At 37.5% G+C, this 22207-nt stretch overlaps 1 long non-coding RNA gene across 1 annotated transcript in view; it reads right to left on the bottom strand.

Annotated features, from left to right (window-relative positions):
* The window catches only part of LOC127554528 (uncharacterized), a 39981-nt gene extending 18030 nt beyond the window's left edge, over window positions 1–21951 (bottom strand). Inside the window, exon 1 of the long non-coding RNA XR_007952003.1 lies at window positions 21879–21951. This is a non-coding gene — a long non-coding RNA (uncharacterized LOC127554528). The remainder of the gene's footprint in view (window positions 1–21878) is intronic.
* Window positions 21952–22207: the final 256 nt, after the last annotated feature.

Here is a 22207-nt window from a genome sequence, read left to right as displayed (position 1 = left end):
GAACATTTTGAATTTTAACAACCAGCTTTGAATTCTTTTTCTAGGTCAGGTTCTGCTACATGTTAATATCTTCATCAAGTTCTCATAAAAAGAATGTCATGTTTTCATTTCTTGGGGTCAAACTCTTAAAAATCTGTGAAGATAAAGGGTATGGATTGATGGCTACATGAAGTTGTAGATCTCCTTTACTACTGGCAAAAGAAAACAAATTATTCATTCAAATAAGGGAGGAGAAAAAGCTGGGCAATTCAAACAAAATCCTGGATTTTGCTTCATTTTATTCCTTCAGAAATCTCCATTTTGAGGAAAGACCTGGAACATCCTTGCTTCATTTTCTGGACTACCTCTCCACTTCCACCCCCTACTTTTCAATTCTGCTTTATGTATTGTCTTTCTCCATCATAATGTAAATTCTTTGGGTGAAGATAGGAACTAGCTTGTCTTTTTACTTTTTTTTTTTTTAACATAGTAACATATGTTAACATAGTAAGCACTTAATGCTTACTGACTTACTTTGGGGGCCAGGAGATAGAATGGAGTGGAATTATCAGGGTAATTGAACCTCTCATACCTAGTGGTATATCTGATTTTTCTTTTTTTAACAAAAGGTTGATTTTGTTTTATTTAGTTCAATTCAACTTAAATTTTTTATTGAGTCTATTATATTCAGAAGATATTATTCTGGCATTGAGGTGGGATAAGAGGACTCTATAGGGGAGTGTTAGAGGGTATTCCAGGTATATAGATAGTAATATGAACAAAGGACAAACTTAGGAAAGTGTGGTCAACAGAGAGGAGTTTAATTCAGTCACATACAGAGTATGCTGTTGTTACATTGTTTTAGTAATATCCCATTCTTCCTGACCTCCTTTGGGGTTTTCTTGGCAAAGAATTTGAAATGGGAGTTTAAATTTTACTTAGAAGGCAATAGGGAAGCACTGGAGGGTATTATCTGAGAAATGATATAGCTAAATTAAGACATTAAGTCCAGAACTGGGTGGAACTTCTAGGCCATTTAGTCCAACCCTCTTGTTTTTTTACAGATGAGGAAACTAAGACCCAGGGAGATGCTTTGCCCAAGAGTTAGGGGTGACATATGTATGTACTGAGGTCCTCTGCCCCTGGACCTAGGACTATTTACACTACCACACATTTCTGGTTCCTGGATAGTCTAGGTCAGATGCTAGAGATTCTATAGGAAGAGGATCAGCTGAGGTCAGGGACATTGGTAGAAGAAGCACTTTTCTTGAGCAACAAGGAGTGAGGTTGCCTCTTCCTCTAAGACAAAAGGTATGGAGAGAATGGTCATTGATGATTCAAAAAATACTGAGGCTAGAGGAGAATAGCTGAGTCAACTTAATGCTTCTTTTCAGTGATTATTCAATATTATTGCTGTTCACTCATTTCAGTCATGTTTGAATCTTTGTAATTCCATTTGGGGTTTTCTTGGCAAGGATACTGGAGTAGTTTGCCATTTCCTTCTCTAGCTCTTTTACAGGTGAGGAAACTGAGGCAAATAGGATTAAGTGACATACCCAGAGTCACACAGCTAATAATGCCTAGGGCCAGATTTGAACTCAACTGTTTCTGACTCCAGGCCTAGGCTGTATGTACTGTATCACCTTGCTGGCCTTTCCAGTCATACTGTACTTCTAAAAGGAGGATGTGTTCAGACAATATATTTTATTATCAAATGGTAACCTGTGTTTGACTCAGTTTCCTCAACTGTCAAATAAACTGGCCTCCCAAGGATGTTGTGAGAATTAAATGAGAGCATATTTAATAAAGTGCCTGGGACATAATAGGTGCTTAATAAATGTCCTTTCTCTCTTTCTATGTAAAAATTGGCATAGGTGAAACTTGAAGTCAAAAAAGGAAACCAAGATCAAGGTAAGGAAGGTATTCCTTTCAAATTTGGGGCACAGTCAGGGCAAGACACAGGAAGAAGAAATTGAGTGTCACTTGTGAGAGGACTAGAGTACAAGAAGGAATTAATATATAATAAGGCTAGAAAGAAAGGTTGAAGACAGGTTGTATAAAGGATTTTATCTTAATTTGAATAGAATCCTGAACCCAAAATTCATTATTTTGGGAGTCTTTCCCAATTTCCTGTGCTTACAGGAAGGACAGGGATGTAGTTGATGAGATTGCAAAAAGGAGAGGTTCCTTCTCTTCAAGCTCTGGAGTTCCTTCAAGGCTTTGGACCTTCTTTGTGCTTCTTAGGTCTTTAGGAATCTCTTTAATCTATGTGGTTACTCACAGCACTTTTGACTTCCACCTTCAGGAGAGAAAGATACAAGATGCTAACCCTACTTCAGGTTGCTGAAGGAAAAGAATGGGAAAAAGAAGAGCTGGCATTCTCCAATGTATCCCTATCTCAAACCTGGTACTCTAGAGACTTTGGGGAATTTCCCCTTGGGTGAGATATGGAATGCTCTCTCTTGATCTCTTTTGATCTCAGTGAGAGAGCTTCTTCACTTTAAATTGTCTGAAAGATAGCTTCTATGTTTACTTTCTCTGATTTCTGTTTTACTATTGATTTAGATAAACAGGTTTCTTTGTAATTGGCTATGTTCATTTTGAATTGGTATTTAGGATAGATATAGATATATCTATAGAGATATATAGATAGATATAAAGTTTGGGTCCTCCTTTTTTCTTCAATGAACAGTGATCAGAGATTTAGCATGGACCTGAAAATCACATCCTCTAGACTAACAATATTTAAAGGAGCAGATGTCTATCAGAGTAGTTCTATCCTAGTAACCTCTCTCTCTGAGAAGACCAAGCAAAGTGGCCAAACTTCTGGCTCCATCCTCTTGTTATTCTTTCTAATTAATAGTGATTTAGAACATTTTATCATGACTATAGACAGGTTTGATTTCTTCATCTGAAAACTGTCTATTGTACATGATCTACAACCAATCCCATTTCACAAAGGATCATAAGATTTGCATCTGGTATGAAAATAATTGATAAAATTTTTAATATGGTTATTTTCTATAATGGGGTTTTACTTGGGGGATGCTTCCTTCAGGTCTCAGCTATAGTCTCACTTTCTATATGAAGTCTTTCCCAATATCTTCCCTCTGAGATTATATTCTAAATTAATCTATCTGATTTATACATTGGTTTTTTTTTTTTTTTACATATTATCTTATTTTCCCTGTTGGACTATGAATTACTGGAGGATAGGCAATATTTGCTTTCTCAATACTTAGCCCATAGTAGGCACTTAATAAATGCTAAGTGATTGGCTGACTGATCAGAAAGATCCCTAGAATTGTTTCTGGCTTGTTAGAGTTGAATTTTCTATAAAGGAGCTAACCACTACATAGTAGCGGCATGCAATACTTTTCTTTGTAATCTTTCTATTTTCATAGAGGGCCATGGCCAACTGCCAAGGGCCTTGAGCAGCTTCTGTCCATGCTCAGATTTCTCTAGATATGATAAAGAGATTGAGAATTAGTTTCTTTTGCTTTTTTATGCTGTCTTGCCATGGTATTTTTGAACAAACTGAATTTCTCCCAAGGACCTTTATCAGGTACAGTCAGTTCTGCTATAATGCTTGTTTTGAAAACACAAATTTGTTCTAACCTGATTGATATATTAAAGAACAATTTGAACATGACTCAAATTGTATATAGATTTATGTATGATTTCCTTCACAAAGTACAAAATTGCACAACTTCATATCTCACAAGTTATGACCCTTTTGATGTACATTTCTACAGGCAAACTTTAGATTTTTTTTTTCAAGGTAGAGTGTTATATTTATTTTATTTATATGATGTGTGAGTGTGTATGTGTGTGTATATAATATTTACATCTATCTGTCTGTCCATCTGTCTGTCTGTCTAATCTACTTAGCGTAGAAAGAAGCTAGGTGAAAGAGGATAGAAGGATTGTTCCACAGATACTACTCCATTCTTTCTTTTCCCTCTTTCACCAATTGTCCCAGAGTATCAGCTTGCAGAGGATCTTATTTCATTGGTCAATCAACTTTGTTATCCTGTTGCAACCTGTTATAAAATGGGGATCGGGTTGAGCAACAGTCTGAGTCCCTACATGTTACCACTACTTGTTATAATAATGCAACAACTTAACATGTATAAAAAGCTGTTTCCATTTTTATTAGGTTCTTATCTCTGTATCATAATTGTATCACAAATTAAATTTTTTAGTATTGTGTCCTAATCCCATTTTCCCCAGAAACCCTGTGATTTTTATTGCTTGATTTTTGCATAGCATAGTGATTTAAAAAAAAAATACATATATCACGTTATGGAACAGTTAGGTGATGCAATAGGGTGCTAGGCCTGAAGAGAGGAAGATGTGAGTTCAAATACAGCCTTAAAAACTTAGTAGCTGTGTGACCCTGGTCATGTCACTTAACCCTGTTTGCCTCAGTTTCCTTATCTGAAAAATGAGCTGGGGAAGGAACTAACAAACCACTCCAGAATAGAGTAAAAAATGTGTGGGAAAATCTCCAGTGGAATCACAGAGAGTAAGATATGACTGACCTACTACAACTATATCATATTACTGGGCCCAGATAACCTTGGAAGAGTAAGTGAAGCTGGTAACTTCATTTCAAACTATTTCACTTGCAAGTCATGATATCACCTTCCTGAAGCCATAGTCCTCTTCGAGAATGAAGGAACAACAACAGCAGAACTAACTGCATGTAGAATAATTTGGAGAACAAATAATCTGAATGCTGTCATTAACTTACTATGTCATTTTGGGCAAGACATTTCATTTTTCAGTCTCAGAAATCTTTTAGTTCAAATCCCTCATTTTCAGCTCCTGTATTTTCCTTTAGAAATCCATTTAAATATTGTTTGTATATATATACTCATCGTTGAGAAGTAGGAGTGGCAACTGTGCTAAGCACTTTTTAAACATATATTATTATTTTATTTGATCCTCACTATAATTATGAGAGGTAGGTGGTGCTATTATTATTATTCCCATTTTATAGTTTAAAAAACTGAAACAAACAGAAATACCACTGCTAGCCCTACTAGCAAGTAACTAGTGAAAAGTACCAGATGCTTCTGACAACTATTAGATTTACACAAACCAGGTTCAACCTTGGGAATATATCACAAATTACTTCCTTTGGCTCATTTGCCTACTCAGGGTGACCCCAGAAACATAACAATATTAATTATGTCTAAGACTCTAGAGAAAAGACAAAAGGCAAAAGAACCCTCAATTCTCACCCAAGCTAATAACTGAATTTCATTGAATGCAAAACAGATTTTATTTACCTCCACAAAACACACACAAACAGACATAGAGACAGAGAAAGACAGAGACACAGAGACAGAAAAAGAGAGACAGAGAAAGAGAGAAGAGAGACAGAGATGGAAAGAGAGGGAGAGGGAAGGAAAGAGAGGGAGGGAGAGGGAGAAGGAGAGAGGAAGAGAAGAAGAAGAAGAAGAAGAAGAAGAAGAAGAAGAAGAAGAAGAAGAAGAAAGAAGAAGAAGAAGAAGAAGAAGAAGAAGAAGAAGAAGAAGAAGAAGAAGAAGAAGAAGAAGAAGAAGAAGAAGAAGAAGAAGAAAGGGAGAGAGGGAGGGAGAGAGAAGGAAGGGAGAGAGGAAGGGAGGGAGAAAGAGGAAACCTATACCAAGAACAGTCAAAATAACTCTTCTTTCTCTCATGTAGGCAGGGACTGTACAATGCTTCAGACTTGTGGTGCTTCCTTTATGAGGAAAAAGCATGGAAGATTACTTAAGAGTTGACTCTTTCCCCTCTTCCTATATCTCTACAATATACATAACTCCCAACACAAATAGTGGGTCAGGTCCAAGTTGGCTTTTCTTCATTGTGAATTTGTCCTTAACTATTGCTTGGCTCCAGCACCTGCTTAGTGCGAGAACTCCCCATTTTTTTTTTTCCAAGAAGCTGGCATTGTACAGGAATTCCTCCTCTTCTTCCCAGGAGATTTGGTTTTCTCTTTTTGCTCAGAAACTACCTGATAATTTCACAGCTACCTCCATCTTCTTCTGAGGCCATATGGATCTTCCTCTCCTAGGGCCATATGGTTTTCCGGAGAAACTTAGCAGATACTCCAGGGAACTAAATCCAAATTTCAGTGAGTAGTCTTTTCCCTCATAACTGTGCTCCTCAGATATGGTTTTGACAGACAATTTAACAACTCTTTTTATAGAGAGTACAAAGTTGTAGCTCCCGTGATCTAAAACTGTCCCTACATTAATCCTTTATGTCATGTTAGCAGACTACGGAGTATACAGGACTAGGAGATTTTTACACCCCAGAAAGGAGAAAATAATGAATTCCAGAAGAATATCAAGTATGATGTCCAAGGGATTGCTTAGAGCTTTTATGAGAAGACATCTTTAATTTCTGAACCGGTCTGATGCCTTATTTAATCTTACAGTCTCTACTAATCTTTCTCTTGGGCATGGCCTCCACCAATAACATCTTCGAGTGATAAGGCAGAGTAGTACAGTAGAAATAGTACTGGATTTGCAGTCAGGAGATATGGGTTCAAATCCTCTTCCTAACATGGTTATGTTACCATGGACAAGTTGTTTAAATTCTTATTCATAGTTTCTTCATTTGAACAACAAAAATAATAGCAATCCTGTGACCTACTTCACAGGATGGCTATGAACAAAAATTATGAAGTGTTATATAAATGTTACTTATTATGATAGATTTATATAAATAATCTCTGCTTTAATTTATATTTTTATTTTTTACAATCATTTTTCTCTTCTCTCACTTCTATACCTTTCCTTCAATTAAACAATATAAAAGAAAAAGAAAACCCTCATTATAAATGTTTAGTCCAGCAAAAATAAAAAATCCCACCCTAATTATGCTCCCCACAGTAATTTTGAAGTTGAAATGTAATTTTCAATCTTTGTTTTGAAAATTCCTTCTTAAATTATTTTCTACTACCAATTCCAACCTGGAAATATAGAAGCTGAAGGAGAGAAAGAAAAGGTTCAGTAGTAACCTGTGCCAGGGAGTATATCTTCAGATTTTATCTACTAAATTCAGCCTAACACCTTTAAACTCAATCTCAATATTATAAACAAAAGTATCAATAAGTACCAGATTTAATAGTATATATATATATATATATATATATATATATATATATACATATATATATATATATATGTATATATATATATACATATATATGTATATATATATATATATATATATATATATATATATATATATATATATATATATATATATATATATATATATATGATGTGATCTCTCTTTCCCCAAAAAAGTCACTTTCTTCCCCTTAAGTCACCTATTCATTACCCCCAGGATTACAAAAATTTAAGTCTATTGTTCCAAATGAGATTCACATTGATAATAAACTATATACCCTAATTGTCTTCAGATCTTTAAGGCCTAAAGAAAAATTCAAAATTCTTTTAATGTCATGATTAAGACAACAAGTTGGGAAATTATATATATAGATGGTAAGAGGAGGAAAGGACTTAAGCATGAATCTCTTTAAAAAACATAAAATCACCAATGAAGCATTCATGCCTCTCTCATTCAGCCCTGGGGGACAATGCAAGTGTGGGCTCAATGAGAAAAGCTTAGGTGTGGGGATCTGAAAGTGACAAGTTAGAACACGGGGAGTGGGATTGAGCAGATGGCAGCAGCTTGCTTGTGAAAACTGGTGCCTTCTCTCAGTCTCTGTCATCTTCTTCTTCTTCTTCTTCTTCTTCTTCTTCTTCTTCTTCTTCTTCTTCTTCTTCTTCTTCTTCTTCTTCTTCTTCTTCTTCTTCTTCTTCTTCTTCTCTTTCTCCTTCTCCTCCTCCTCCTTCTCCTCTTCCTCCTCCTTCTCCTCCTCTTCCTTCTTCTCCTCCTCCTCCTCCTACTCCTTCTCTTCTTCTTCTCCTTCTCTCTCTCTGTCTTTCCTCCCCTCTCCCTCTGCTTCTGTATATCTGTTCCTCCCCCTCCCTCCCCTCCCTCTTCCCCTCCTTCTCTCTCTTCCTCTCCATCTTCCTCTCTCTGTCTCTTTTTCTTTGTATATCTGTTTCTCCCCCCTCCCTCCTCTCCCTCTTCCCTTCCCTCTCTCTCTTCCTCTCCATCTTCCTCTCTCTGTCGCTTTTTCTTTGTCTCTGTCTTTTTCTATCTGTCTCTGTCTCTTTCTCTCCCCCCCCCCCCCCCCTTCTATCTCTGTCTCTCCTTCCCTCTCCCTCTCTCCCTCTTCCTTTTTTCTCTCTCTCCTCTCTTTCCCTCTCCCTCTCCCTCTTTCTTTCCCTTTTCTTTCTTTTCTCCTCCCCCTCCCTCCTTCCCTCCTCTATGTTTCTCCCCCCCCAACCCCAGTCTTTCTGTCTCTTCCTCTATTGCTGCTTTGGTGACCTTGTGATAACAAGGAAGTTTGTGACTTCGTATTAGAGGGCAAACTCCCTCAGAGTTGCCTTGTGTAAGAGGAAGAACAACGTAAATTAAATACATATGTTGGATTGTATTTAGGATTGAGAAATCAGAAGTGTGACTGCTTTGATGTAAGACTATGCTGAATGCAGTCCTGACTGCATAGCCCATGCTGTTCTTTAGAAGGCCTCTTAAACTTTTCCATTGTGACCCCTTTTTGCCTAAGAAATTTTTATGTGACCTGGCTACATAAGTATATAAGATAGGTATACAAATCAACCATTTACTGATAATAAATCAAAATTTCATGACTCCCACATTCAGTTATGAAATCCCATATGGGACCATGACCCAAAATTTAAGAAGTTGGGAGTTAGAGGATACTGAATTCCTTTCTCATATCAATGGAGTGGATCCTAGTTAACCATGGTAAGTGGGTTTTAAGTGAAAACCCATGGGCAAATTGTGTTGGAGAAAATGAGCTTCCAGGCTTCTGGCTTGCCTGCTGCTAGTGGGGTGATAAAGAGATTAAAGGAAGACATAGGCTGGGGAATATGCCAAGAGATGCATTCATATTAACCTGCTTTGATTCCCATTTCTTATTTGGATCATTTTCATACAAGTACCTAATTATTAATACTTTAAAGAGAAACAGTAGAATAAAAAGGAAGGGAGGAACTGGTAGAATGGGGGCCAGGCCAAGATTGGATTGATAGAAATACCAATCCACACCCTAGCTAGGCAAGAATGTCAACATCACCCACAAAGGGGCAGAACCCAGAGATGAGTAACAGCTACCTTCTTAGCAGACTTGAGATAAGCACAGGAAATCTGGAGGTATTGGGTAATGACTATACACTTGATTGACAGCTCATATCCTGGTGGTGGAGAGGACAAGATCCTGGTCACAGATTCCTCTACAATGGCACACTATTGTTCCAGATTCCTTCTTTCTGGTCTTAAGCCTTTTACGTCTCTTGAATTTTTGAACATCATGATAGACATGGTATAGGAAATGTGATTTACATAAAGTAAGACATTTCAACAAAATTTTTAAAAAAGATAAACATCTGGGAAAGTGAGATAGTAGAAGGGTGATTGATTGTTGTCCTTTGTTCTCAAAGAGGACCAAAATGACAAAATTATGTTGAAATCAAGGTACAATGTGTCTGATAAAGCCAATACAAGCTCAGAAGACTCAATCACACCTCAGGCACAAATAGTACATGTAAACATTTAGAATGGAGATGTCTTTAAATGTGTACATCTCAGATTTCTTTTGAGCTACTGCAATTCTGCTTTTCTCATAGAACATGGCCCCTTCTTTGTTGTGGCCATGCTGTGCTAGGCTGTCCTTTGCTAGTGTTTCCTATGTAAGACAATTCCAAACTTCTTTAGAAAGACCTTGAGAGTGTGCTTTGTCTGACCTCCATGTGAGTGCCTGTATTATTTGAGTTCTCTGTAAAATAATTTTATGTAAATATATGTTTGGCATTGAATATTGTGGCCAGCTCGTTGAAATTACACTCTCTGTAGTAAAATTTGAATGCTTGGCCATTTAGCTAGAGAAAGGACCTCAGTATTTGTTATCTTATCTTGCCTCATGGTTCTCAGAACTTTCCTAAGATAATTTAAATGAGAGCAATTCAGGTTCCTGGCTGTTTGCTGGTAGACCGTCCAGGTTCCCCAAGTATACAACAATAAGGTCAGTACAATGGCTCTATAAACCTTCAGTTTGGTAGGTAGCCTGCTGTCTCTTCTCTTCCAAATTTTCCTTCAGAGCTTCCCAAACACTAAGCTAGCACTGGCAATATATGTGTCAACCTCATCATCTATGTGTACTTTCCTAGAAAGTATACTGCCCATTATATACTTCAACAACAATACTATATGATGATCAATTCTGATGGACGTGGCCATCTTCAACAATGAGATGAATCAAATCAGTTCCAATAGAGCAGTAATGAATTGAACCAGCTACATCCAGTGAAAGAACTCTGGGAGATGAATATGAACCATTACATAGAATTCCCAATCCCTCTATTTTTGTCCATCTGCATTTTTTATTTCCTTCACAGGCTAATAGTACACTATTTCAAAGTCTGATTCTTTTTGTACAGCAAAATAACTGTTTAGACATGTATATTTATATTGTATTTAATTTATACTTTAACATATTTAATATGTATTGGTCAACCTGCCATCTTGGAGAGGAGATGGGGGGAAGAAGGGGAAAAATTGGAACAAAAGGTTTGGAATTTGTCAATGATGTAAAATTACCCATGGATATAATTTGTAAATAAAAAGTTATAATAATAAAAAATGAAAAATGAAAAAAAAAAAGAAAGTACACTGCCAAGGTAAGTGAACTTATCCACAACATTCAATATTTTTCCATTTGCTATAACTGATGGTTTTCACATATGGATGGTGTGGTGCCGGCTGGTGGAGCACCTGTGTTTTCTTGGTGTTAATTGTTAGGCCAAAATTACCCAGGTAGCAAAGAATCAATCCATACTTTGTTGTATTTCAGCCTCAGAGACTGCAATGAATTCACAATCATCTGCAAACAAAAAATCATGCACCTACACTCTCCATTTTAACTTTGACTTATAGGCTTTTCAAGTTAAATAGTTTGCTATTAGTGTGATAGCTGACCTTGATGCTGTTTTGTTGTTGTTGTGTTGTTTTTGCTGAGGCAATTAGGGTTAAGTGACTTGTCCAGGGTAACACAGCCAGGAAGTCTTAAGTATGTGAGGCCAGCTTCGATTCCACATCCTCCTAACTTCAGGACTGATGCTTTATCTGCTGAGCCACCTGGCTGCCCCCTTGATGCTGTTTTCATCCTCAAGGAAGGCCTCTGACAACACTGCTAAAAACAGCATGCTAAAAAGCATAAGGAGTAAACACACAGTTCTGCTTCCTCCATTGGTGATTGGGAAAGCATGAGAGCATTGTCCATTACCCAAAACCTGTGCAAACATGCTGTCATGAAACTGATGTACAATACCAATGAATTTCTCCAGGCAATCAAATTCTGCCATAATTTTTCACAAGCCCTCAAGACTGATAATATCAGAGGCCTTCGTCAAATCAAAGAATGTTGTATACAAATTTTTGTTCTGCTCCTGGCATTTCTCTTGGCGTTATCAGGCAGTAGGTACCATATTGACTATTTCATGAATCTTTCTGAGGCCACACTGGCTCTCAGTTAGATGACAATCATCCAGATAAAGAATCTTGCCCATAGTTACTGAGATCATCACAGAGCAATCAATTTTCTTACTTTTAAAGAGAGGTAACTTTCTCTTGTCACATAATGTGGAAAATTTCAGGCACCCTTTTTTTTTGAGCAATAGACCCCTGCCTTACAAATCTAAGTTAGAATAGAATCAGCAGTAGGCATTTTGCCACATGAAGGGATCCAAACGGGACTCAAAACCTTTTCTTCAGTTGGGAGTTACTCTAGAGAATGATTGATTCAACCTGAGACTGGTTTTAGCATTAATTGATGACAGTCTGTTGAGAATACCATGGAAGTGGTTAGCCCTTCTGTCCAGGATGATGTCCTTATTACTAATTAATGTGGCTCTATCAGCACTGAATTGTTAAGGTGTATCATAGGTCTTTGGACCATAATTAGCCTTTAGAGTATCATAAAAGCACTTTGGATTGTAATTATCAGTATAAAACTGAATTTTATCTGCCTTCTTACTGAGCCAAGATTTTTACTGCATCTCTCTAAGCTCCACTTGCATTTTGTTTTTGGAATTAAAAGCTGCCTTCTTAAAGATGGATGAACTATTCTGCTGGGTGGGGTTTTCATTTTTTATTTAGCATCTTCTAAATTTCCTCATCATTTTTGTCAAATCAGTCTTGATGTTTGCAAATGTTGTGCCCCAGATGAATAAATGTGGTGCTGTCCATCAAATTTCTGAAAGCTGCCAACTCTTCTTCTGCTCCATTGTAGCCAACTGTCTCTTGGTTTCCCTTCATATCAGATGAGAGAAGCGCTCTAATCTATGAATAAGTTTTCTAGTACTTGTTTTGCTTTAGGGGCCACTGTTTTTGTTGAACTTGGATATTTAGCTTGGAGAGGATAAGTCTGTGATCAGTCCAACCCTCTGCCACACACACTGCCTTGCTCACTCTCACATCCTGTCTCTTTTCCTTACAATCACATAGTCCATTAAATTCCAATGTTTGCTGTGAGTGTGCATCCATGAACATTTATTGTGTTTAGGTACGTAGAAGAAAATGTTGGTGATAAGGTCACAAGACGCACAAGCACTGTTGCTGTTCCCAACTCCATTCCTTTCAAGGACTCCCAGGCATGTCTGGTAGTTTGTGCTACTCTTTCATTGAAATCACCCAGAATTATGAACTTGTCCTCTTTTGGCACATTGATGATGAAGGTCTTCAGGTTTTCATGTAATTTTTCTTTGACCTCATTAAAGAAATACTGATATTGTTGGCATGGTGCTTTCCTATAAATGCCAAACACCTATCATTCTCTTCTTTTGATAAACAGACACACTTGTTGACAAAATTAGTTTAGATTGCAAAATTTACATGGGCTTCATAGTGCTCCCTTTTAGTGTGGCCACTCCAGAAACACCTATATCTAACTCTGACTTCAGGATGCTGACCTTCATTTGCCAGGTTTATTTCACTCAGGCTGCTGTTTAGATGCAGAGTTTGGAGAGAGTTTCTCTTACAATGAAAGCTATTTATTTTTCAGGTCTACTGATTTTCGTGTTGGTCCTAACCATGCACATCTTTCACAAATCAGTGGTGAGGAGAATCATCTTTGAAAAAGTTTTTATACATTTTTTTTCATTTTTCCACCTCCAGGTGGGATCCTCTCTGCCATGGTAAGCAAGCCAGGGTAAGGTTTGGTGAAGCAGACAATTTTTAGCCACTTTCCTGGCCCCTTCCTTATATGGAGGTAAGCAGTGTGGTCCTTTAAAAAGGTTCTTCAGACACTAAGGGGCTGCCACACCTTCCTGCTGCTTCAGTCCAGTAAGAAGACAACCTTTTGACTTAGGGTGCCCTTGTACAGGATTGTGATTACAGCACCCCGTGTATCCACACCTGCTGCTTCATTATTTGCTTGTTGCCACAGGACTTTGAGGTAAGTAGAAGTGGTAAAATGGTATGGGTGATGTCTTTTGATTCACATAAAAATTGCATTTATATAAGACATAGTTGCCTAAAATTGTTGACCTTATTCCTCCAGAGTCATTAGGTAGCAAGACAAAAGTCAAAATGATTGGGTGATGGCTTGAGATGCAGTGGATGACCTTGGTGTCTTCAAGGTCTAACCGAGCTCTAAGTGTTCTGTTGTACCTGTTTCTGTTGCCTTATAGCCATTGGAGCAAATATTCTTGTCTGCCCATTCTGCTGGGGGAAATCTTCACACGGTTGGTGTAGAAACTCTCCCATTACGTCAACTTAGTTTAGTCTGCCTGCTGAAATGTTTTACTGAGATAGTCACTATGCATGCTGCAGCTTCCAGGAGCCACAGGAGAGAGGTGGGTGAATCAGGTGGACACCAAAGTTGGAAAGCAGCCTTGAAAAGGGCTTAGCAGCCCTCACACAGGAGGTATTAGTTTTCCCTGAACACACTTTCCAGAAGGTAATTCAAAATGAATTAAGATAGAAAGACTTTGCTCATTGAAACATAAAAATATTTTCATGACTGAAATGGACATTTGTTATGTAAAATTCTTCACAATCAGGCCCCGGGTTATCTTTTCACACAGATTGCACATAATGCACTCTTCTGCAGGCTACAGCCAAATTAATCTTTCCTTCCCACCCACCAACCCCTTCATCCACCATCCTCTCCCCATTAATTAATAAAGGTGATATTACATGCCTAGAAGGCTTCTTCATTTGCATCTTTTGAAACCTTGAGTTTCCTTCTAGATTCTGTTCAAATGTCAGCTCCCTCCTTCTAGAGGTTAGCTCTCTTCCAGTCGTCAGCTCCCTATGCTAAATCACTATGCATTTCGGTAGTGTAGGTATCTGGGAACTTATTGTCTACTTCTCCCAAAATGGAAGTTCTTCCAGAGTAGATACCGGCTCATTTGGGATTCATATTTCCATTATTTACACAGTTCTTGGCATATAATAGGGGCTTAATAAATGCTTATTTATTGTTGATTGCTTGACATTGATAGTCAATAACATTTCAGGGTTGTTTGAAATGAAATTAAAATTATGGTATAGAATATCATGTGATATGCTGTTCAAATTTAGTGTCCGCTTATATAAAAAATTCTTAACAACTGGTGTCAGTGAACAATTATGTTCCCTGAGATTCTCAATCAAGTGCAATTTTTTTCCTTTCCATATTTTACCATCAAAATGGAAAGCAGCCAGATCATGTGAAATGATAACTCCCTACCACTTCCATAAAAGGGAGTACTGTCTGAAAAATGGTGACATTTGTGAGATGAGCTTATTAAACATAATACTACTCTACTAGTCCTTTTACATACAGTGGTATACTGGAAAGAGTGCTAAATACGGAGAGAAAGATAATTGGGATTCAACCAAGACAAATTGTTTCATCTTCCTCCCTTCCTTCCTTTCTTCCTTCCTTTTTTCCCTCCTTCCTTCCCTTCCTCCTTACTCCCTCCTCCCTGCCTTCCTTCCCTCCTTCCTCCCTCTTTCCCTCCCTTCCTCCTTCCTTCCTTCTTGCCTGTCTTCCTTCCCTCCCTCCCTCCCTCCTTCCTTCCCTCCCTGCTTCCTTCCTTTCTTCCTTCCTTCCTTCTTTCCTCCCTCCCTCCCTTCCTCTTTCCCTCCTTCCCTCCTTCTCTTCTCCCCCTTCCTCCCTTTCCTTCCTGCCTTCCTTCCCCCCTCTCTCCCTCCTTTCTTCCCCCTCCCTCCCTCATGTCTTTCTTCCTGGCTGCCTTTCCTCCCTGCCTGCCTTCCTTCTTGCCTTCCTTCCCTCCCCCTCTCCCTCCTTCTTCCTTCCTTCCTTCGTTCTTCCCTCCCTCCTTCCCTGCCTTTCTTCCCTCCCTCCCTGCCTTCCTTCCCTTTTTTCTTCCCTCCTTCCTTCCTTCCCTCCTTCCTTTCTTCCCTCCTCCCTCCCTCCTTTCCCCCCTACCCCTTCCTTCCTTCCTTTCCTTCCCCCCTTTCCCTCCCTTTCTCCCTTTCTTCCTTCCTGTTTTCCTTTCTTCCTGCTTTCCTTCATCTTTTTCTATTGTGATAGTGAACTTCTACTGGTGAAAATCTCTTTCCCAAAGCAGATAAATGCTTGCATTGCAATTTATAGTTTTAGAAAGTTGCGTGGGAGCATCGAGTGGTTAGGAGATTTGCCCAAGGTTAGATAAACAATCTATATCTCAGGAGAAATTGGAATCGAGGTCTCCTGGATTATAAGGACCATTCTATCACATTATACCAGGACTGTCTCTCTTTGGTTCTTTAAATAGGTGAGATTAAAAGTAAGAGTATACTGCATGTCAATTGTTTTGCTGTTGACTGACATTTTCATTTTTACAGGAAATGCTTTTTTTAAATTTTAGGATACATTTACAATATTTAATTGAAAATCAAAATTCAGTGAAACTAATGTTATGTGTTTGTGTTTCTGAGTGTATGACTAATGAAAATGTTAGGAAGCAAAGACTTAGAAAATAATAACCCAAGTTAACAAATATTTATTAAGCATCTCCTATGTGCCAGGCATTCTGCTAAGCACTGGGTACTTAATGAGTTATTACTAAATGATAGGGTAGTTTCCTTATCTCCTTATCCGTAAGTATTTATCACCAAATACTTTTGATTTTTCTGTTATTTGAAACATGCTATGGACCCAAGAAGGTGAATTTTTTTTTTGGGGGGGGGAATATATATATATTTTTTAATCTGAAAGAGCTCTAGGATGCAAAGTACAATTGTTAGCTAAACATTCCACTTGTATCTTTAGTACTTCTCAGAATGAGTTGTCCTATTTTGTCAATGTGTATGGGGCTCTTGTATTCTTTGCCCTGGGAAATAGGAACTGTTTCTTGTGTTCTCTGCAGCTATTTGGTTTTGCAGGTTATGAGCTTTTGCTGGCTGAACTTCTCTAAGCACTACTGCCAAGAATTCTAAGATTGTAAACATTTTCATTTGTTAAAATGTTAATAATCTTCAATTCAAACCCACATTAATGTCTGACCTATCAGGGCAGTTACCTTGTCATTTGTGTTTGAATTTCTCTCTGACTTTGAATTATTTTCCACGTCCAATTTTGTGTATAACTTAAAAAAAAAAAAACAACTTTCTATGTGAATAAAATGTGGTTATTAGAGGATAGTCAGCTAATGAGATCAATACTTATTTCAACTGCTAATCTGTGGTTTCAACAGGACAGGTCTTGTCTTACAAAGTTCAGCAAAATGGATGAAGGCTATAGAAGGCTACAGAAGGCTTTCTTTGTCCTGTCCCTAAAAATAAAACCTCTTATTCAATTCCATATACTTGTGTTCCTTTTATAGGGGACAAAGCCTCTCATTCCATCACTAGTGTTATGGCTTAAAATGCAAATAACTCTAGGAAAGAGAGAAAATCCATAGACTTAAATTTACTCCACAATCTTAATTGCAAATAAGGGATCTTTTCCACAGAGTATATTTTAATAGAGATGGGAGAGGAAGAGGAAGGGCTGTGTGGCAAGAAGAGTCTGAGAGAAAAACCTCTTTCACAATCTTGCCTGGATATCAAACAAATCACTTAATTTTTTCTGTCTCAGTTTTGCCCTCTATAAAGTGACAATAATAATTTCTCTTTAGTCCCTTCCTCAAAGAATTATGGGATATTTCAATGAGTGCAGAGTCCTGCATTATTGTAGTGTAATGGGAGAAGTGGAATTAGAGATAGGACACAGCTGAAACTGAAGCACAATTTCAACACTTTCAAGTTGTATAAACACAGACAAGTCACTTTTTAAAAAATCTGTAAAATGGTGATAATAATACAATTGGTATTTGTACTACACTGATTCTACAGGTTTTACTTATTCAACACACTTATTGTATATATGTGATAGCTGTAATGCTTTTTACATCAAAACACCAATTTATCAGATGGGGATGTTCCACTCCAGAATCTGCCTCCCCTCCTTCCCATAGATTGCTTGACCATGGTTGCTCTCATAAGGGTATTTTATAGGAGGGGTTCTGGAAGACATCTTAAAGATCTTGGAATCCAACACCCTCTCATTTAAAAAATGGGAAAACTGAAGCACAGGTTAGTAATAAGACTTGGCAAATGATTGTATATGATGAAAGAGGTGGTGAAAGAGAGGACTCAAGTTACAAATTTGGGTAGTGCCCATGACAAACACAGGGAATGCAAGTTATAGATTTAGTGCTGCTAGAGATCTTAGTTACCACTGACTCCACTATTTCAAACATTTTATAGAAGAAGAAACTAATTCTCTGAGAAGTTGAATGACTTTCCCACAATCACACTGTCAATAAGGCAGGATATGAATCCGAGTCTTCCTGACTCCAAATCCAGTAATCTGTTCACTATGCAATGTGGCCTCTTTGTTATGTCCTTGAAGAAGAAATTATATTAAGGAAAATACAGTGAATCTGGTTTGGACATGTTAAATTTAAGATGCTGATTTTTCATCCAGGTAGACTAGTTAAGCAGAGACATGTCAGAAGAGATTGAAAAGGAGCAATCAAACATGTAGGAGGTATATTAGGAGACATCAATGTCACAGGCACCAAAGCCAAAAGAGAGTGTCCAGGAGGGATGATCAGAAGAGCTGCAATGAGGTCAAGAAGGATGAGAATCAAGAAGAGATTATTGGAACGAGCAGTTAAGAAACTGCTAATAATGCTGATGAAAGAACATCTTCTCTAAGGATATGTTGGAAGTCTAACTGTAAAGAGGTTTAGAATTGAATGTTCAGGTCAGCAGTACAGGCAACAAAATTTAAACAACTCTTTCTAGAAGCTCAGCAGGGAAAGGAAGAAGTGATATGGGAATTGACAGCTGGCAGAGTCAAGAGTTGTTTTTTTTGTTTTTTGTTTTTTAGGACAAGGAAGATAAAATTGTTATTTGCTCCTCATTCTTGAAGAGGAGCAATGGTATCAGGAGGGTAATGTCTTGATGTGGGAATGAATTGGATTTAAATGAGGCAGAGCTGTGCAAAGTCATCAGCTTCATTCTCTCCTCCAGAGTCATCAGAATTCAATGGCAAGACACAAGTCAAAGCAACTGGTGATGGTCTAGGATGTAGTGGAAGACCTTGGTCTTTTTAAGCTAAGGAAAGATTTGGAGACAGCAGGAGTCAGTAGAAAAGGAAAAGGGAAGGGAAGGGAAAAGGATTAAGGTAAGAAGTAGAGAATATAAAATGGGATAAGTTCCTAGAAGAGATAGGAATAAGTATTTGGACTTAAGAAAAGACCATCTTGCTCCAAATCACTATTGATCAGAGAAATGCAAACTAAGACAACTTTGAGATACCGCTACATACCTCTCAGATTGGCTAAGATGACAGGAAAAGATAATGATGAATGTTGGAGGGAATGTGGGAAAACTGAGACACTGATACATTGTTGGTAGAACTGTGAATACATCCAGCCATTCTGGAGAGCGATTTGGAACTGTGCTCAAAAAGTTATCAAATTGTGCATACCCTTTGATTCAGCAGTGTTACTATCGGGCTTATATCCCAAAGAGATACTAAAGAAGGGAAAGGGACCCATATGTAAAAAAATGTGGCAGCCCTTTTTGTAGTGGCTAGAAACTGGAAACTGAGTGGATGCCCATCAATTGGAGAATGGCTGAATAAATTTGGCATATGAATATTATGGAATATTATTGTTCTGTAAGAAACGACCAACAGGATGATTTTAGAGAGGCCTATAGTGACTTACATGAACTGATGCTGAGTAAAATGAGCAGATCAGGAGATCATGATTTTGCATAGCTCTACTGCACTTAAATCCAATTCACTCACATATCAAGACATTCTCCTTCTTCTCCTCCTCATGTCATTGGTCTTCTTCAAGAATGAAGTGTAAACAACACCAGCCAAAAAAGATGATAGGTAAAAATGAAGAGAGCTTTTGATGTTTGGAGTAGAAGAGATTAAGGAGTTTTTTATTAAATATTCAATTTTCTCAATAAAATGAGGGTGGAGATTGGGACTAGTTAGAGGGGATTGAGGAGAAATTTCCTACCAATTGCTGGGAGAACATGGGAGTCAGTGATATAGGGCAGAAAGAATTGCTATGCAGCAGTGAGAGCCCATTCTAGAAAGATAACAGGCTTCTCTAGTGCATTTGTTGGCAACTGGGGATTAAGTTCCGAGAAGGTCAATGTTGGGGTGATCCAGGATTAAGGAATGTTGAATATAAACAGTGGTCAGGCAAGGGAGCAAAGAAGTCAAGAGTGGATGACAGCACACAGTTAACGTTGCCAACTCTATGATTTAATTTGTGGATGGGAGGGAAGAGAATGAGGCTAGAGCAAGGGAGAAAGATTGATGAGCAGAGAGGAATGGAGTGATGAAGTCATAGTGAGAAAAAGATAAGTTTAAAAGGGATAAGGTGGAGGGAGAGCTGAAAGGATAGGAGATTATGAAGGGAATTTCAGAAGTTAAGATTAAAATTGACACAGTTATGGACAATAGCATAATCACCTCCATGCTTGACTAAATCAGAGTGAAGATAGAGTTCATGATACAATGGAATATTATTACACAAAAGAAATAATATGAAGAATTCAGAGAAAATCTGGGCATAGTTCCAAATTGCTTTCTAGATTGTTTCTACAAATTCACAGCTTAACCAACAGTGCTTTAGTTTGCCTGTTCTCCTGTAGCCCTTCCAATATTTGTCATTTTTCTTTTTTTGTGGGGGGGATGAGGAGGTCAACTTTCCAATCTGATGAATGAATATAGAAGCACAAAGCATTTCTAGAATTTTTAGTAATTTGGGAGCATTTTTAATATGGAAACAAGGAAATAAGTATTTATTAAGCAACTACTTTATGCTAGGCACTGTAAATAATACTTTACAAATATTATCTCATTTGATCTTTATAAAAAGCTAGCTATTATTATCTCCATTTTATAATTAAAGTAAACAAAATTAAATAAGTTGTCCAGGACTATGCCCAAAAGGATTATAAAAGTGTGCATATTCTTTGACCCAGAAGTGCCTTTACTGGATCTATATCCCAAGGAAATCTCATAAAGGAGGAAAAAGGACCTACATGTGCAAAAATGTTTGTAGCAGCTCTTTTTATTGGAAAAGGGGTAGATGCCCTTCAATTCAGGAATGGCTGAATAAGCTGTGGTACATGAAGATAATGGAATATTATTGTTTTATAAAAATGATGAACAAGCTGATTATAGAAAGGGCTAGAAACATTTACATGTACTGATGCTGAGTGAAACAAGTAGAACCAAGAATACATTGTATACAATAACAGCAGGAATTTTTCAAATATGAAAAACTTGGTTCTTTTCAGTAGTTCAGTGATCCAAAGCAATCCCGATAGACTTTGGACAGAAAATGCCATCCAGAAAAAGAACTAAGGAGACTGAATATAAATCAACATATGCTATATTTACTTCTTTGTTTTTGGTTTTTTTGTCTCTCCCATAGTTTTTTCCTTTTGCTCTGATTTTTCTCTCCCAATATAATTCACAAAACAATGTGCATTAAAAACAAACAAGCTTAAAAAAAGTAATTTGTTCAAAGTCACAACTAGGAGAGCATGTGAGGTTAAATTTGAACTCAGGTCTTCTCAACTCAAAACCTAATTCTCTATCCACTGTATCACCTTGCTGCAGTAATATGGCTCTTGATAGCTTGTATTTCTTCCTTAGAATACTGACTGTTCATACTCTTTGGTCATAATTGGAGAATGGTTCTTATTCTTATAAATTGCAATCAGTTCCTTATATATCTTGGAAACAAGTCTGATAAAAGAAACTTATTGTCAAGATTTTTCCCCAGTTATTTTTTCCCCCAAAGCTTAGGAAGTCTTATATAAACTAATATGGAATGGAAAAAGAATTGGAAAAAGAGAGAAATTTACATAATAAATATAAGCTACATACACACACACACACACACACACACACACACACACAGCACCAGCACCAGCACCACTAACAACAAACAAAACCCAACAACATTAGAATTAGAATCAATGTAATGAATGACCTTGTTTCCAGAGGACTGATGATGAGACATACCTTCCTCCTACCAGGAGAAAAGTGGTGAATTTATAGGCAAGAGCATACTGGTACATCTTAACAGCTAGCTCTCCAGAACATCAATGCCATATTTTAAAGTTTAATCTGTTTTACTAGAATCGTCTCCATCACTTTCTTCAGGCAGCTAGGAGGCACTGTGTGTTGAGCCCTAGTCCTGGTCAGAATGACCTGAATTCAACTCTAACCTCAGACATATATTAGCTGTGTGATTCTAGGAAAGTCGCTTAACCCTACTTACCTCAATTCCTCATCTGAAAAATGAACTGGAGAAGGAAATGGCAAACCACTCCAATATGTTCATCAAGAAAACTGAAAATAAGATCACAGAGAATTGAACATAACCAAAATGATTCAACAACCACAAACCATCACTTTCTTAACTCTAGACAACCAACAGAATATCAAGTCATAGAAAATTATGGTGATTTTTAGAAAATCATCAATAAAATATTTTTTAAAATCATATAGCTTATAGAAGTTTAAATAGTTAATGAATTAGGAAGTCAAAGTAGTAGAGAAGATATCAACATGTACAATGATGTCTCTAAATATGAGAGCAGGGTTGGG

The sequence above is a fragment of the Antechinus flavipes genome, chromosome 3 (genome assembly GCF_016432865.1).
Source record: "Antechinus flavipes isolate AdamAnt ecotype Samford, QLD, Australia chromosome 3, AdamAnt_v2, whole genome shotgun sequence".
Classification (NCBI taxonomy): Eukaryota; Metazoa; Chordata; class Mammalia; order Dasyuromorphia; family Dasyuridae; genus Antechinus; species Antechinus flavipes.
Note: the sequence above shows the minus strand (reverse complement) of the source record. Positions and strands in the feature narration are given on the sequence as shown.